Raw genomic sequence first — 7,207 nt, forward strand, 5'->3', positions numbered from 1 at the left:
TGTTGTTTAGGTGTAAATGGTATTTCAATAGTGTAACTACATGGAATCGTGATGGCAAAATGAGTTTAGGTAGGAAATATTGTGACACTGAAATATGAATCCAAACTTGAGATGATAGTCTCACTCCGATATAGATCCTTATGTAACTTGCAGTATTCAAGCTCTATCAGAGGAAACACAAACCCTTCTAATGTAGCCTGCAATTCAATAAAGAATGGGTATCTCTGTATGTATAAAAAGTGTTCATTTTGGGGGTGATCACAACCTGAAACAAAAATATAACATTTCAGCCAAGACAACTCCACACATAATTGATGCCATCTCGAACGAGCATTCGCATTGCGGACTGAAACACGAACAAGCTACAATTCTTTCTTAGAATGTTCAAAGCAAAGTGAGCTTCAAGGACAACTGTTACTTCAAACTATAACTTAATATAATAACCTTTTCATCACATTTTAAAAGGAAATAGAATTTTTTAAATGAAGTGTTTGAAATCTGAGTTAGTCTCTATGGTATTCTCTGCTTCTGTGCGCATAGTGATGCAGGAAGACCACAGAGAATGTTGGTTTTCAAGCACTGCCTGACCCTGAGTGCATGTAAATGGCCCTGTCATATACTAAAATAGGCATGGGCTTTTCTCATTTTGTTGCATATTCTTCATTTAAAATTCCATTTCCTTTATAAAGTATTTTAAAAAAACTTTTATTACTGTAGCGAGTACTTTTCTACACTAGATCCGTAGTAACTGGAATTCAGAAACAAGAAGCTGTGAAGTGAATAGCTCTCCCCCCCTCCCCTTCCAACCCCCCAGTAACTGGATGACACACAGTTCTGGGAGTACAACTGCCAGTATGGGGTCTCCATTCAACACAACAAAAACTCGTCCAAGGCGTCCCTGTGTCTGGGAAATAATTGAGTCAAAGAACGGTAACTCAATTATCTTTCAGTTACAGGGAACCATAAATGAACTATATAAAACAACACAGTTTTATATAGTCTTATATCCCAGAAAAGCACGGATCTGAGTGCCCAAGTTGTCCAAATAGCACTCAGAATCAATTTTGTAGAACATAATCACCATTCGGGGTAAAGTTCTGACTGGTCGGCCATGAGGTGGTAGCCCAAAACTTAAAAGAGTTGCACACGGTCGACGACCATGTACCTCTACCTGCGTTCAGGAGACAAAATGGCCGCCATTCACTAGAGCATGTGTGTTCGGTTATATGAATGGTCGCCACCCAGGGAAAGCACTAGAGCTTATTACTCCTTTAAAGATAACAAGCCAAGCGGTGGTCAGTGTTCAGTGGGTAAAAAAAGGGGAAAACTCATCTTCATTCGGGATACAAACAAGGGGGGTACGGACAACCATACAGAGAGGGGAATAAGTCTGCTACAATTTCCTTTCAAGTCTTAATGAAAGGATTATTATATTACAGGGACACTAAAGTCACCAGAATATAGAATACTTGATGAAAGGATTATTATATTACAGGGACACTAAAGTCACCAGCGTAATATAGTTGTTCTGGTGAGTATACTCAGTCCGTTCAGGATTTTTGTTATTAACAGAGAAAAGGCAGTGTTTACATTACTGTATAGGGACAACTCACGTGGCCACTCCTCAGACGGTCTGCATGGAGACATTGAACTTTCTCCTTAGAGATGCATTGATGTCGATTGGCCGGGCCGGCGTTTGGCCACTGTCCGCCTCCTTGATGATCTCAGCCAATCCAATGCTTTTCCTATGGGAAATCATTAGATTGGCTGAGATAATCCATTCTGATTAAGTCAGCCAAAGAGGCAGATTGGAGGCTGGGCTTGTGGCGGCACATAGAAATAGGGTATGTTTTAACCCTTTCTAAGGTGGCTAAGGTGGGGCAAGCCACCTACATGGTGATTTTAACACTACAGGGTCAATAATACATGTTTGTGTTCCTTTAAAAAAAAAAAGTTTAGAGGTGACAGTTGCTCTTTAAGGGAGTTATGCTAAAACATATTCAGAGTTATTCACTAAAGGGAGAATTCAAAGAACTAAAGTAGCCCAGATGAAATCATAAGCGAGATAATTATTCTATTATTCAGTTTCAATTAGGATAGAGCGATACATTATAATATGGAGCGATAAATTATAACATATCTGCATATTTATGTATTTGTTTAGCTTTGAATCTGTCATGTTCAAGACAAAGTTCCAAAAGTGCTCGGACTTTCCCCATATACAACATTATCAGGGCTATTTGCTTAAGTGAGAATTCAAGGTGAATTCAAAGTGAGTTCAATTAAAACTGGAAAAACTCTCCCAGTCAACTATGCTTCCAGTTCACCTATTATAAACCTTACAGGGACACTATAGTCATCAGAATGACTCCAGCCTAATGTAGTGGTTTGGGTGTCTAAAAACTGCAGTGTTTTGATTACAGGGCTAATCCCATCTCTAGTTGCTATCTCTAAGACAGACGCTAGATGGTGCTTCCATGTTCTGTTTTAAATGACGTTAAAAGTGTTTTAAATGACGTTCGACGCTCTGCATGAGGATACCGAGTGTCACCGGAATCCCCATAAGAAAGCATTGAAAGCATTGGGGAGGTCTAGTGCGCGCATGCGGCCATCGCTGCGCATGCGCATTAGGTCTCCTGATGGGGAGGAGCGTGGGCGGAGCTGAGCCAGTGCCGAGGGGCATTGGCGCTGGATTCAGGTAAGTGACTGAACTCAGGCTCCCTTCAGTGCCGCGGGAGGGAGCCTTCACAGAAGGGAAGCTATAGCGCCAGGAAAACAAGTTTGTTTTGTATAACACTATAGTTTCCCTTTAAGGATGTTTGGGAGGGGGAAGCATAATCATAATGGTCTATATGTTAAAGAACTATTCATTTGTCTCCATAGTGATTACTCCAATTTGCTGCACAATAATTTTTTATATATTTGGTTCTGGCCATAGTTATTTACTAAAGTATAAATTGTCACGATATTCAAAGTGAATATAAAAATTTTCAGCAAAAACAGCCAAACTGAAAACACGTGATTGGAGACTTTTTCCAGTTAAGGCGATTTTATCCTAAATTGTAAAATTTACTTTAGATCAAACATGTCAAACTCAAAGTCTGGCAAGGACCAAATAAACAAAGTTTAAGTTTATGTGGGCCGCAAAAAAAAAGTTAGACCTAGACAAACACAAACTAAAATGACTTGTATTATTCTCATGCAAACAATATGTAATCCTGGGTACATTCAAATAATTTACTCAAAAGCTTCTCTTCAAGTTACTTACTGTCTCAGTAGTAATGCCGCCGTCTGGAGTGCCCGCTCCGCCCCCTCCCTCAGTCCCTCTGCAAACTTCTGTCTCCGTCCACTCCATCCATGTCTCTCTACCCTCCATCTTTTTACTAATCTATCTTTTTACTAATCATCTAATAATAAATACATTTATATTGGTATAAACATTTTTGTTTATTTTTTCAATGTATTTAGGTGCGCACATGCATTTTATATCGTGAGCTTACACTCAGATCTAGTCGCTTGTATATGTGTGTTGCAGCCCGTTTTATTTATTTTTTTGATATTTATTACACCGTGTTTTTTGAGTTGTTATTTTCTCTACCCTCCATTCCATGTCTCTCTACCCTCCATTCCATGTCTCTCTACCCTCCCATCCATATTTCTCTCCCATCCATGTCTCCCTTTCCCCTCTTCCATCCATGTCTCCCTCCCATGTCTCCCTCCCTCCCGTATCTATAACCCCTACGTCTCCCTCCCTACTCATTCCACCCATGTCTCTCTTCCCCATCCATATATCCATCCCCCCTTTCCATCTATTTCTCCCCCTCCCCCTTACATTCATATCTCCTTCTCCCCCTTCCATTCATATCTCCCTCTCCCCCTTACATTCATATCTCCCTCTCCCCATTCCATTCATATCTCCCTCCCTACACATCCCATCCATGTGTCTCTTCATCCATATCTCCCCCCACCTTCCATTAATATCTCCCCCCTCATGTCTCCCTTCCTATCCCTTCCATTTTATACTCCCTCCCACTTTCCCTATTTTCAGGCAGCTGTACTCTCACAGAGCCGGCGCCCGAGGTTAAGGTAGCGCCGGCTCTGCTCTGCCCTTCCGTTTTACCTGACAGGGGAGCCTCTCCTCTCACTTTCCTGCAGCACGCTGACAGATTGAGCGCAGGGTGGTCACGTGACACCCGGCGCTCCTACGCAAAGCGAAAGAGGGATGCGCTTGCCCTCCTTGTGTACTCTGTGTGCGGTTCCTTTAAGGAGCCGTACGCTGCCTGGGTGCGCAGGGAGCACCAGACGAGGACGGTGCAAAATCACTTGTCAGTTAGACAAGTGATTTTTGTGCCCTCTCAACGGGCGCCCCTGATTGGCTGGGCTGCAAGATAGTTCATTCTGGGCCGCGAGTTTGATATGCTTGCTTTAGATAATAACCCTATGTTATTATTATTATTATTATCGCCATTTATATAGCGCCAACAGGTTCCATAGCGCTTTACAATATTATGAGAGGGGGGATTTAAGTATAAATAGGACAATTACAAGAAAACTTACAGGAACGATAGGTTGAAGAGGACCCTGCTCAAATGAGCTCACAGTCTATAGGAGGTGGAGTATAAAACACATTAGGACACGAAATAGCAATCATCAAGGTGGGAATGAAGCAGATATAACATATACATTTTAGCAAAAGCACATTTGTATGTGAAGTCAATTATATCACACAAGAATTAAGAAGTTTTTCTAACTAGAAATTGCAGCAGTTCAGAAAGTCGATGTTCTGTAATAGCTAATATATACATGCTCAGTGGCTTTGATATAGAAAAATTGCTTTAAATGGGGAAAGCTGATTGTAATTACTCTTGTTGAAAAGCATTAATGTGCTCTGATTTAAAACACTTCACATAATAGACTCTTTTTGTTGTCAAAGTGCCTTTAATCCCCTTTACAAGTCACCTCATTATGCGTTTATCATTCATTGTCCACAAAGTAGAAGAGAATTGGAATTTGGAGTCTCACACCTTGCATTAACCGAATCTGTAGACTTCTTCCGTACAGTGCCTCGATTCTGTACCTGAGCAAACGCCACCCAATGTTTAGCTTCATTAGATGACACATTAAATTTGACACATTTATTTTAGATGAATGTATCCATACTCGGTGCTTAGAACTTTTAAATAGACCAAGTCATGGTTGGAGAGAGTGTTATAATTCTGTTCTTGTAAACATTGAATATTCAGCAGCACAGGCTGTAAGGCATCATGTACTTCATACTATTTGCTCAGCCAGTGTTCATCGCCTGCACTCCTTTCTGTGGGAAATTAATTATGGAGAATTGATGAGGAAATTGCAATGTTCTGGCCAGAGTAACAGCAGGATAAATAGCAAAAATTGAAACTTTTCTTTTTTAATTTAGCGTTCTAGGCATAGAATTTTCAATTTCATGGTAATTTCACCTAATTCCCAGTTATTACTTTGTGCTACTCTTGTACCTCTCCCCTCTCCCCTTTCTGTCTTAGGTTACCCCCTCGGCTACCTCAATTTAATTAAGACTACTTTATAATTTCCTAATATTTATGTTGACCCTAATGAACTATATACATTATCGTCTATCAATGTTACCCTCATTTTATTCTGATATGCTGTATATATGCCGTTTCCTCTCCATGGATTTATTGATAGTTTTGAAACATAAATAAAAAATATCTTTAAAAGAGAATGCATGTTTTAGTTTGGTGCTGCTATAATTTGATATTAATTAACACAATAGTCCTCTTACCAATAAACCACAATAACAACAATGACAGAGCTTTTTCTAAAGTGTAAATATATAACTGGAAATAATTTCCATGTCACTTGTAGTTAACAGTTTTGCCAAAAAAAGGTAAATTCTCTTTAAATTTACTTTAGAGGTTTTTATTACCACTGTTATATGGCCATTAAAGTGTAAGCCCCCCTGCTAGCATTAAGGCAAACTTCATTTGTGAGTTCTAGCATACAGCCAGGGAAGAGTGGCGTCCGCAGGCTGTCCAGGGAATCCGGCAGGTCATGTGGGGGAAGCAGGGCTCCAGCTGGCTGCACACCGAGCTGACCTGACGGTGAATGTACTGAAGATCCTCCATGCCGGTCCAGCTACTCAGCTCCATCCCCCTCTTGCGCTGCACAGTCAGCTTGTGAAAGGTCACTGCAAACTTGCTCTCCACATGGTTAAAGACAACGATGAACCCCAGCTTGTTCTTCGCGGCCTCCTCGAAGGTATTGGGGCACACAGCCACCCAGATCTTCATGCTGTCCATCTGCTCACACTTCATGGGCAAAGTCTGTAAATTTGTCTGTCTGCTAGTATATAGTAAAATCTGTGTTAGTATATGTGTGTTTCTGTGTATGGCAGTGAGTCCCTGTGTGTGTGTGTCACTGTATATGTACTCTATAACGAGGTGGGGGGCCTTAACAGAATCTTGTACCGAGGCCCTGAGGTTTCTAGTTATGCCCCTGTATACCGCATATACTTTTGTAATAAAATAATCTGCTAAAAGCTAATGAGCTGTACAACTGAAAAAAACATGGAAGTTATTTACCCTACATTAACTAAATGTAAAGTAACAAAATAGAATGAAATTATGTCACCTTTTCAAGTGTTATAAAGTTAAACTTATTATTAAATACTGGACAGGCATTTGTCTCGTTCTGAATAAAATTTTGTCCATATTTAGACTAATTCAGCAATTTGGAAGTGAACACATTTCAGAATTTCTACACAATTAATCAAGTCAAATAGTAACACATTCAGAATGAATTGATCCATAAAGGAGCACTATAGGGTCAGGAACACAAACATGTATTCCTTACCCTACAGGGTTAAAACCACCATCTAGCCACCCTGGTCCCCTCATGCCTCCCTAAATATAGAAATCTTACTTGTTTTCAAGTCTGGAGCTGCTTGCATTGTCACTGTTTCCTTTAGACCTACCCACTGCCTGCTGACATCAGCAGAAGTGGTAGCCTGATCCAATCACAATGCTTCCCCATAGGATTGGCTGAGAAGGACAAAGATGCAGATCAGGGGCAGAGCCAGCATGATTCAAATACAGCCCTGGCCAATCAGCATCTCCTCACAAAGATGAATTGAATCAATGAATCTCTATGAGGAAAGTTCAGTGTCTGCATGCAGAGGGAGGAGATACTGAATGTTTGGATGCATTTT

This window comes from Pelobates fuscus, chromosome 5, assembly GCF_036172605.1.
Source record: "Pelobates fuscus isolate aPelFus1 chromosome 5, aPelFus1.pri, whole genome shotgun sequence".
Taxonomy (NCBI): domain Eukaryota; kingdom Metazoa; phylum Chordata; class Amphibia; order Anura; family Pelobatidae; genus Pelobates; species Pelobates fuscus.